Below are 12,111 nucleotides of genomic sequence, written 5' to 3'. Positions count from 1 at the left end.
ATAATTCTCAGCTGGTCTGCTGATGTGCCTTCTCTGGGGTGCTGATGAGCAGTGTGTCAAACTGAATTGTGGTATGACAAAGTGTACGCGTGTCAATGGCAGATATCGCTCCTAAAATAAAGGGAATAGTAAGGAGGAACTTGGTGATAGAGAAAAGAGAGTTGGCATAGTCAAACATTGCTTGCTTTCTGGAATGTTCTCTAGAATAGGAAAGAATGTTGTCTTTCGAACACTTAAGAAGATGCTATCAGATCAGTTGACATATCTATAATTAATGATAATACCATGCTGAACAGTAATCATGCAAAAGTTCAATAACTACTGGTGATTTTTAAACACTGGGAGACACTGTTTTTCCTCAAAAGTGATTGTGTTGTCATTAAGAGTGATTTTATTCAGGGTTTTTCTGTTTTAAAGAAATTACTTAATCCCTTACTAGTGGATAGCTAAAATTTATAGGATACAAAAAGTCATTAATTGCCAGGTGTGGTGGTTCACGTCAGTAATCCCAGCACTCTGGTAGGTCGAGGTGGGTGGATTGCCTGAGCTCAGAGTTCAAGATCAGCCCGAGTAAGAGCAAGAACAAGATCCCCTCTCTAAAAATAGCCAAGCATTGTGGCAGGTGCCTGTAGTCCCAGCTACTCAGGAGGCTGAGGCAAGAGGATTGCTTGAGCCCAAGAGTTTGAGGTTTCTGTGAGCTGTGACACCACTGCACTCTACCAAGGGCAACAAAGTGAGGCTCTGTCTCGAAAAAAAAAAAAAATCAATGATTAATATAAGGGTAGATATGATTGGGCTACACCGTTTGTATTAAGTAGTGTCCAAATCATAGTTGAGTGCTTCAAGAGCAGGTGTGTTGTATACCCCCACATTGTTGAGCCCCCTCCCTTCCTCCCCTCTTCCTCCCAACTTGAATTTGTGTTTTTCTTTCATGTGGGCCTTATATTAATCTCAATTTAAAAAAAAAAATAGGACTAGAGTTATAACATGAAAAATTCAGGGAGACCAAAAAAGTCCCCAAAACAACAACAAAAAAATAAACCTCATATCTGACTGTGAAAAAGAAACCTCTTTCCACATTCAGGTCACATTGTGGTGTGGCTGAACCAGTCTCAACTAGAACGGATACTCTAGTCTACTTGCAAAATGAAGAAAAGTTACAATTAAATAGTTTCACCTTATTCAAAATAACAAAAATATGTACAACTGATCAATTTTACAGTCAAAATGAATTCTCACTTCTGGTGGAACTTGGAGAGGGAATCGCCTACTTACAATGATTTAGGAGTAAAAATAGAATCTTAAAAAATAAAGTCATTGAACACAAGATTGAGAAGCCCTCCCTAAACATCACGAGAGAATGTATCCGTCAGCTCAGGCAGTCATGACAAAATAAGGCAGTCATGACAAAATAGTACAGACCGGGAGGCTTAAACAACAGATTTTGTTTTTTCCTCACAATTCTGGAGGCTGAAAGTCCAAAATCAAGGGTTGGTTTCCGGTGAGGCTTCTCTTCCTGGTCTCCAAAATGTCACCTCCTCCCTCCGTCCTCCTGGGGCCTTTCCTCTGTGTTCAGGGACCAACATCCATCTCTGGTGCATCTTTTTCTTCTTTCCGTCCTATTAGATTAGGGGTCCACCCTCATAACTTCATTTAATCTTAAACTTCTTTAAAATTCCTGTTTCCAATTACAGGCACTCTCCAGGTTACAAACGAGATAGGTTCTGTAGGTTTGTTCTTCAGTTGAATTTGTATGTAAGTTGGAACAGGTACATTTAATTTGCCTATTACCTATAATAGCCTCTCTTCATAAGTGTGAGTTGCATGTAAGTCAGATATCTGTAATTCAGGGACTGCCTGTACAGTCTCTTTGGGAGTTAGAGGGTTTTTTTAAAATTGTTTTTGTTTTTTTTGAGACAGGGTCTTACTAAGGGATTAAGGTTTTGATATATTAATTTCGAGGGCATGCAATTCAACTCATAACAGTGAACAAATGAGTTTTGCACATTGGAGGGTGGGCGAGGTTTATATTAGCTCTGGTATTGGAAGGGTTTTTTCTTGCCATGTGGACAAGACCATGGAGACAGAAAAATCAAAATTATGCTTTGAAAATGGCAAGTAGGATTTAAGTCAGCTGGAGAATAAGACTTACAGAGGGAGAGATTTAGAGAATTAGGTTGAAAACAGGTTGAGGCAAATCGTGGAGAGTTGGAGGAGCAGAATGAAGCTGTATCGCTTGGTTTGGGAGGATAGCAAAGAGATACTCAAGAGCTCTGAGCTGCGGAGTGACCGCACCAACACCGGACTGCAGACAGGACGTGCTGGCCTGGGATGGGTGTAAGGAGGCCAGTTAGGAGGCAGCATTGACCCCAGAGCCTGGCTGTCTGGCTTAGACCTGACTTGTACCACTTACATAACTAGATGGCTTTAGAAAACTTACTTTACTTTTCTGGGCTTTTGATTCTAAATAATATGGACTGGCAAAATTGTTAAAAGCTTTAGACAATTCCATATCTGTAAGGTGCTGAGGAAAATGCCTGGCAGGCTGTGCTGTGCCACTGTTTGCTTGTGTAGTGAAGGTGGGAAAGCACTAGAGAAAAATCCAAATCAACAATTTCTTTTTGCTTTGACCAAACTTAAAATAAGAGTGTTTCACTTAATGACTCCTGTGGTTTTGACCGCATTTATACCGTGGGCTGACTTTTGTAAACAATTACATTTTCACTCAGCCTGCCTCACTCTGCCTTTCACCACTCTGCCAAAAGAAACCAAAACACCCCACTGGTATTCAGAATGCCTATGAGCAATCAATAAATCCTTTGCTTCTAAGGAATGCAGCTGTTCTAAAAATTTACATCTGGACGAAGTAAGGCATGTAAATAGAAAGTCAGAAGTATGCTGAAAACCTCATTTTTTCTGCCTTCATTTGAACAACCAGACTGTACTGAACTGGAACACTGTGAAGACTGCATTGGAATACAAACGCATGCATAGTGCAGGCAAGACAAGCCCACAGGGGCAGTATTATTGTGATTGAAATTGTTGCTAGGTTGAATTAATTCACCAGGTTTTCAAAGCCATACAGAATCATGTTTTTATGTATCCAACTCACTGTTCCATGCAGCTTGGTGGATGGTATTTGGATTCAGTTTGAGTTAGTCTGTGTTTTGGATGAATTATGTAAAATCCCCAAATCATATGTTTTGTAAACATAAAAAAGGAAATGATTCCAATGGATGGGAAAAGTTGTTCCAAATTGGAAAAATGGAAAATCAGTGCCAGATGGAAGTGTGTTGGAAAGCTTAACAGCACCAGCACTGTGAACAGGGAGCTCCTATCCTCTGTCATGCCTTGAAGTGGAATACCACCTTATTTCAGACTCCTGGGAACGGAAACTGGGGTCATCGTTTTCTTCATTTATTTATTTGTTATTTAATCAAGTATTTATTGTGGAGAAATTACGTGGTGCCTGGGCCAGTGTTTTTCAGGGAATTCACATTTTAGTGAGTCACAGGAAGATCAAAACCATGACTTTACTGATGGGGAAACTGAGGACTAAATCCAGTAAATTATAGTGTCAGGACTATGCTTCATGCTCTCTGACCCCCATTTCCAGTGCCAGAAACAATGAAAGGCCAGATAAGCCACTGAAGTGATGGATGGTGTCACTTAACTATCTCTTCCCCAGTGTAGAGGGTCCCTTTCTACCGCCCTTAGACATAGCATGCATTGCTTACTTGTCCCTTGATAGTAAGTGGGGGAGGAGCAAGGATTGGGATCCTGGCTCTATCACAACTGGGATCTTCACACATTAAGGCTAAGGGCTAAGAAAACAAGGAACTTTGAGTGCAAAGAGATCTAGATTTCAGTCCCCTGCTAGCAATTTCAAGCTGTTTGCAGTTACCTGTGCCTTTGTCTTGCAAGCTTCAGTATTTTTAAATTTATAAACTGGGCTTGCTAATATTTCATCATTGCTGTGATGTACTAGGGGTGAGGTATGGAGAATGGTAAACCCAAACAATGGTAGTAGCATGGTCATTTGTCTTTTTAAATGGTGAAGTGTTAAATGAATAGTACTAACTTACCATTACTATATGTGTTAGGGTACAATGTAGCCCCTGCCCTCAGAGAGCTCCCCAGACAGCAAGGGAATCAGACAAATACACAAATAGCTTGCCTACAGAGCAGATTATAATGAACATTTTAATGACAACACTAATCCTCTAAAGGCAGACTAATTTAACTTTGTCTCTGTCCCCAATCATGGTCTATTTCCTCTTGAAGACAGAATTGAATAAGTGTTAAAAGAAAAAAAAGTAATTTAGTGGGTTGGGTGAGAGAATGTATTTTAGGTGAAGCGAGCTGTTTGGAAAGAGGTTCAATAAAAATTGAGCCTTTTTTTTTTTTTTTTACTCTGAAATTGTTAATATGATAATGTCTGCTATCCTGTGCTAAGGGAGCCAGAGAAAATAATACCTTTTTATTGAAATTTAAATTGGTTCAAGGGGGGAAAAGAAATCAGTATGTGAGATGTGACTTCCACAGCTAAAAACAGGCACTTGGAAATGTGGTTCATTTAGAGGTGCAGTGTTTTATGATGCTGTTACTTCAGATACAAAAAAGCAGAGAATAACCAGTATAGAATGTCGATGTTATAAAACATTTCACGTGAACTAACTCAATAGAGATGAATAGGGCTTTAACATAATTAATGCCAACCTGTCTCTGAGCTGTTGTTGATTGTACAACAGACAAAAGCAATTCAGTAGGCTTTTCCCAAGCAGGCCCATGCAACCTTAATTAATGGGTTAATGATTTTAGCAACAATAACAAAAAGGTAAGATAGTATAAGCCTTCACAAATGACTTGCAAGCTGGATTCTAAATTTAAGAAAGATATTTTTATGTAACTGGGTCAGAGAGTAGAAACCAACGAGCTTCTCCTTTCCTGCGCTTTTTTCCTTGAGTATTCCTCATATTTTCTGTGCTTCCTTTAAGAAAAGAAGTCATGAGATCTGGATTCAAGTCTTAGATCTTATTCTCGAGATGTGGGAGACTTTATTTTCATTATCTATATCAGTTTCTCCACCATGAAATGAGGGAATTGAAAGAGATGATTATTGAGGGTTCTAGGTAGGTTTGCCAGATTTAGCAAAAGTCAGACACAAAGACAAAAGAAAACTCGGTTAAATTTAAATTCTCTTTTACCTGATCATCTTGTATTTATAAGACGTATATCGTGGTCTTTTCTTACATAAGTTTAAAAAACTATACTTTCGAATCAGGAATCAAAATATAAACTTATTCATTTCCCTAATTAATCTGGATTAGAGAGAGGATTTGTATTAAATCCAAATCAATTTTCCCATTCCTCCAACAATTACTTCAATTAAACTTACTAAAAATTAAATAGAGGCAATACAGTCACATGGGGAGAAAGTGACAAGAGGAGCTGAAAGTGAGTGTTCTTTCCACCCTAACCCCCGGGGTGGGGTGGGGGGGACAGAATGACAATCTGCTCTGGAAACATGAGGAAGGGGTCATGACAGATCACCACCTGTGATGGTGACTAACTCGTTTAACCCACTCATCAATTCTCTGCATTATTTTCTATTATCATCATCATCCCATTTTACTGATGAGCAAAGTAAGGCACAGAAATGTTGAGTAATTTGTCTGAGATCACATTGGCAGTAAAAGACAAAACCTGCACCTGAACTCAGACTGTCTGGCCCCCAGGTCTGTGCCCCTGACCAGAATATTAAAGTGTCCTTGTCTCAGCCTCATAGCCACCAATCTAACACTGATTACTGGAGGAAATACTTCACAAAAAATTAATAGAAACACTGAAATCTGGGTACAAGTTGAAATTCCTATCTACCTTGTAGGATGTATGGTACACACACAATTTTTATATTATTATATATGTATATAATATATACATATAAATACACACATACATAATATGTATATATACACATAATATATAACATATTATATATACATTTATACATAATGTATATATGTATATGTATATACAAATAAATGTATATATGTTATATATGTGTATATATGTATATATAAATGTATATTTGAGTATATATGTATGTATAAATGTGTATTTATGTATATATGTATACATAACATATTATATATACATTAATATATAATATATATTTTATAATACATTATATAATATATAACATTATATATACACACATATACATTTATATATGTATACATACAATTATATATGTATGTATATGTGTATATATGTATATATAAATGTCATGTATTTATACATTTATATCAAGGCTATTTTATGTAGATGCAAATACCTCTGGAAGTTAAGACATGCAAGATTTTCTGGTAGGTGAATATTTTTTTTTTTTTTTTTTTTTTTTTTTTTGTAGGGACAGAGTCTCACTGTACCGCCCTCGGGTAGAGTGCCGTGGCGTCACACGGCTCACAGCAACCTCTAACTCTCGGGCTTACGCGATTCTCTTGCCTCAGCCTCCCGAGCAGCTGGGACTACAGGCGCCCGCCACAACGCCCGGCTATTTTTTTGTTGCAGTTTGGCCGGGGCTGGGTTTGAACCCACCACCCTCGGCATATGGGGCCGGCGCCCTACTCACTGAGCCACAGGCGCTGCCCGGTAGGTGAATATTTTCTCTAGCTCTTCCTCACCATATTTCTTGGTTGGCTTTTCCATTTTTGTTGCGGCTGTCACATAGAGACCAATCCAGTGTTTCATTCAGGAAACTTTTGCTGAGCGAATATTGTATCCTAGGTCCTATGTATAAGACAGGGCTCTTTAATAATACTGTTGGTGATTGACTCTGGACACCAAGAGAAGAAATTTCAGTGAACTTTTACTTGGGAAATTGGGATGCAATCAGTGTATTAGCCCTCTTATACACATATATAAAACTGTGTTTCTGAACAAAGACTTTCAAAGCCCTCTTGGAAGAAATATCACAACAGAAAAGGTACCAATAAGAATAATAAAAATAAGCAATGATATGGAGAAAATAAGGAGTTTGTGAAATAAGGATGTACTAGTGAGCATGCAGGTCCAGCTTTGTGTACAATTGATGCAAAGTAACAATTTAAACAAGGTGGGGTCAGTAGAACAATCCCCCATGCACATATCCTAACGTCTGGACTCCATGAATGTGTTACTTTATATGACAAAACAGTCTTTGAAGATGTGATAAAGTTACAGATTTTAAGACAAGAAAGTTACCATGGACTATCTGAGTGGGCCCCATGTAATCACAAGGGTCCTTCTTTATAAAAGGGAGGGAGGAAAGTCCGAGTCAGAGGAGATGTGACAACTGAAGCAGGAGGTGGGTGATGCAAGAAAGAGGCTGTGACTCCAGGAATACGGGTAACATCTGTGTTGGGAAAGATGAGGAAATAACTTCTTCCCTGGGGCCTCCAGAAAGAATGCAGCCCTGTCTGCACCTTGAATTTAGGACTGCTGACCTCCAAAACTGCATGAAAGTAAATTTAAGTTTTTTAAGCCACTAATATCTTGGTAATTTGTTACGAGAGTAATATAAAGTTAATGTATGTGGGTTGAGATATTTCTCACTCACATATAAATCAAGTGGTGGGTGGTCCAGGGCTGGTGGGAGAGTTTTGCTCCACCAGTTGCCAAGAAATCTTGTTTATATCTTGTTAATCTCACCTCTTAAAGGTGTTGCTTTCATCTGTGGCCCAAAATGTCTCTGCCACTGCACACACATTTCAAGCAGCTGGATAAAGGAAAAGAAAGGTCACATTCTTATTTCTTCTCTTTAGAAAATGTTTTAGGAATTGCACACGCCACTTCTCACATATCTTTCTACAGAACTTTATTATCATGTGGCCATGTGGCAAGGAAAACTGGGAAATATAGTCTTTGTATGGCTGTGCCATGAGCTAAAATCCAGGGGCTCTATTACCATAAGAAGAAAGGAGAATGGTTATTGGAGGCAACTAAGCAAGTAACTTGGCAAAGCTATTAGCCCTCTTTTTTTTTTCTTTTTTTTTTTTTAAATATGGAACGCTTCACGAATTTGCGTGTCATCCTTGTGCAGGGGCCATGCTATCTTCTCTGTATCGTTTCAATTTTAGTATATGTGCTGCTGAAGCGAGCACTATTCGCCCTCTTAGTAAAGGAAAAGAGGCATCAAATAATCCATGCTACGATATCTACAAGTGTTTGGAAGGGGCAAGGGGAAATAGGAGTATAGTACATGATAACATTGTTGGCTGTTGAAAAGATAACTTTAAAAATACTGATAATTTGGGCGGCACCTGTGGCTCAAGGAGTAGGGCGCTGGTCCTATATGCCAGAGGTGGTGGGTTCAAACCTAGCCCAGGCCAAAACCCACAAAAAAACAAACAAAAAAAAATACTGATAATTTACTAGCATATTTTCTCTGCTTTGTATTAAATTTATTTCTTTAAAATATTATGGCTTTTGGTTCAGAATATCCCCATATAATCTTCTGGTTTTAATTGTCTCTTTCACTAGATGTAACACATGATTTAATCAACACTTTTGAAATTATCAGTTTTGTTCCAATATATTTGTTTTCTTCTCAAAACAGGTACACATTCTTTTAAATTTAATTACTTCCTTTTTTTTTTTTTTTTTTAGGACAGAGTCTCACTCTGTTGCCCTGGGGTTGAGTGCCATGGAGTTAGCAGCAACCTAGCTCACAGCAACCTCAAACTCCTGGGCTCAAGTGATTCTCGTGCCACAGCTTCCAGAGTAGCTGGGACTATAGGCACCCTCCACAATGCCCAGCTGATTTTTCTATTTTTAGTAGAGATGGGGTTTCACTCTTGTTCGGACTGGTACCGAACTCTTGAGCTTAAGCAATCTGCCTGTCTTGGCCTCCGAGAGTGCTAGGATTATAGGTGTGATCCATTGAACCAGCCAAATACAATTATTTTCTAGTAATTTCTAGTCCTCTTACAACTAAAGTTGATTTTTAGGGTGACATATTTATTTGAATCCATGTAAATCAAAAATAAAATAATGTATGTCTTTTGCAGGCCAGAGAGGTCGCATAGTCAAAGAAAAATGTCATTCGGGATTCTGAAATGTGTGCCTCTTAATGTCCTGTTAGCTACATAAAAAATAAAAGTGTAGGCTTAGCACTTGTAGCTCAGCAGCTAGGGCACCAGCCACATACCCCGGAGCTGGTGGGTTCGAATCCAGCCCGGGCCTGCCAAACAACAATGATAACTACAACCAAAAAAAAAAAAAATAGCTGGGCATTGTGGTGGGTGCTGCAGTCCCAGCTACTTGGGAGGCTGAGGCAAGAGAATTGCTTAGGCCCAAGAGTTTGAGGTTGCTGTGAGCTGTGTTGCAATGGCACACTACCCAGGGCAACATAGTGAGACTCTGTCTCAAAAAAAAAAAAGTTTAACCTATGGGTAAAAAATAAAAATATTGATGATTTAAATGTAAGTATGTGTCTTAATGATTTAAGAATAATCCTAGGGTATTAAAAAAAGAATGTATGACTTCCAAGCAACCAGGAGAAAATTTGATCTATCCAACAAAACTTATATTAAGAAAAGAAAAGAGACAAATAGAAGTTTTCTGAGTAGAAAACAAAACAAAACGTGGTAGAAGTTCAGGCAAAGTAATAGTTATAATAAAGATAAATGGATTATATTCACCTAACAAAGTGGACTTTTTCAGATTGGATTAAAAATAAGGTCCACTTTTATGTTATCTATATAAGCTGCATTAAAAAAATTTATAGAAAAATTAAAAATAAAGACCCAAAAATAATATTAGACAAATATGATCGCATAGTAAGTCAGAGTAGAAATCTCAAACCCGAAATATATTCTCATTAAGAAAAAGATAGATGTAGTATATTGGTTATATAGCATGCATGTAAAAAATACATAAAACAACAGCTGACAGAACTGTGGTTGAATAAAGACAAATTAATAGCTGGAGTTAGTGAGTCCCTGAAAACTGCCAGTTCAAAGAGATTAAAGAATAAGTAAAGACATAAAACATTTAAACAATGGCATTTAGAAGGAAATTTTGTGGTTTAAAAATACATCTATAAGAACATAAATTAAAGAATCTTTCCACTGAAGAAACTATAAAAACACCAGCAGCTCAACACTATCCCATTACATACACAAGGACAAACGAGTTTGAATTCTAGAGAAAGATTGAATAAGATAGACATGTACTTTGGTAATAGTGGTAATGTTTATCAATAAAAAAGAAAAAGTTGAAAATTAGCAAAATACAGAAGAAAAAGTCTGACGTAAAATAGCCACAAGGTGCGGATGTAATGTGTAATTACAAATGCAATGGAAATGATGAAGCCATTTTTACTGGCTGTTGAGTTCCTTGGTTCTTGTCTTCCCAACTCAAGGATGAAAGCAGGAGACAGTTTTGTAGCTTCGAGCAGCAAAGTTTATTAGAGTTTAAGTTTACTCTTCAAGGGGCTAAGAATGGGCACGCACAAGTCCCAGCGGACTGTGGCTCTGGCTTTCTGTGTCCTGATCAGCAAGCTGCAGTGTGCTCCATAAGGGGAAGGAGTGGACACACGTCCCAGCAGGCAGTGGCCCTGGGCTTCCTTGCCATTCCTTCTCCTGTTGGCCTCTCCTCCTTTGTGATGCTGCCTCTTATTTCTCTCTTGGCCCATGTTGTCTCTTTCCTGCTGTCTGGTGGGGGAGTTTTTCACCTTGTATTGATAGGCCCCTGCATTGTGGTATACAGAGTCCTCGGGTGCTGGGGGGTGGGGAGCGGGGCAAGCTGTAATGTGCAATGTGCCCTGTGTTGTTTCTTGCGATGGTTGCAGTTACCCTTATCGTTGTTACTGTTATAACACGTTCTCTTACTTAGCATCCTATTTGTTTAGGTTGTTTGCTTTCATATTTTTTCTGCTCCTGTCTCATTTTTCTTACCCTAATGTTCTGTGACACTTGTGGTTACCCTTATCTTACAGTGTGTTTTCTTACCCTGTTTGTTTACCCAGCTAATTCTATCCTTCCTCTGCTCAGGTCTCTTCCTACGTATGCTAATGTAGGTGTGAATACCAATGCTGCAGAAGGACAGCCCTGCAGCCTTTAGAAATAAACATATCCTACATGCTAACAACAGCAAATACTATTAATAAGATTTAGAAACCATTAAATCTAGAAGGAATAGAACAATTAAACAAATGCAAGAATCATCAGAAGTAGTAGAAAATCTGAAAGGTCTAAAAATCAGAAAAGTTCCCATTTATCCCCGTCCATCCTCTCACCCAAATCCCAGGTCCAAATGGTTTATAAGTGACTTCTAAAAAACAAAATGAATCAGATATTTTAAGAAACAATCCTTTTCTTATACAAGTTGTCCTAGGCAATAGAATAATAAAAGAGGTCTAGATACCTAAATCATCTTCTGAGTCTAGTAGATCTTTTGACTGGATTGTCTCTAAAAACTATAGGAGAATTGTATTTATAAACACTTCTGTGAATATCCCAAGGAAATCATTAGATCACAAATTACATTATTTAAGAAAAGACAAAACATAATGATCATGTATAATTTATCTCAGCAACACAAGGAGGTTTTTATATCAGAAAATATGTCAATGTAATATGTAATTTTACTAAGGAAACAGTCTTATACTTAATTCAACACAAGTAAATAAATTAATGAATTTAGTTCCTATTTATTTATTTTTGAGACAGAGTCTCACTTTGTCATCCTTGGTAGAGTACCATGGTGTTATAGCTCACAGCAACCTCAAACTCTTGGGCTCAAGTGAGTCTCTTGCCTCAGCCTCCCAAGTAGCTGGGACTTCAGACACCTACCACAATGCCCATCTATTTTTAGAGGTGGGTCTCACTCTGACTCAGGCTGGTCTCGAACCTGTGAGCTCAGGCAATCTACCTGCCTCAGCCTCCCAGAGTATTGGATTACAGGTGTGAGCTACTGCTCGGCCCTTCAGTTCTATTAATAATATAACTTTTCACAAAACCAGGCATAGAAGAGAACCTCAGTAACTAGTTAAAGGCTATGTATGAAAAATTTCCAACAAGCATCTTTTTAAAAAAAGAGTCTTTAGATATATTTTATGTAAGACAA

General features: G+C 38.1%; 1 non-coding gene across 1 annotated transcript; it reads right to left on the bottom strand.

Moving 5' to 3' along the window:
* Window positions 1-8,038: 8,038 nt before the first annotated feature.
* Window positions 8,039-8,144, bottom strand: LOC128568211 (U6 spliceosomal RNA). Its single transcript, XR_008375034.1, has one exon. It is a non-coding gene; the product is annotated as a U6 spliceosomal RNA (small nuclear RNA).
* Between the last annotated feature and the right edge of the window lie 3,967 nt (window positions 8,145-12,111).

Source organism: Nycticebus coucang, chromosome 16 (genome assembly GCF_027406575.1).
Source record: "Nycticebus coucang isolate mNycCou1 chromosome 16, mNycCou1.pri, whole genome shotgun sequence".
NCBI lineage: Eukaryota > Metazoa > Chordata > Mammalia > Primates > Lorisidae > Nycticebus > Nycticebus coucang.
The sequence above is the reverse complement of the archived record's forward strand: the minus strand, read 5'-3'. Positions and strand labels throughout refer to the sequence as shown.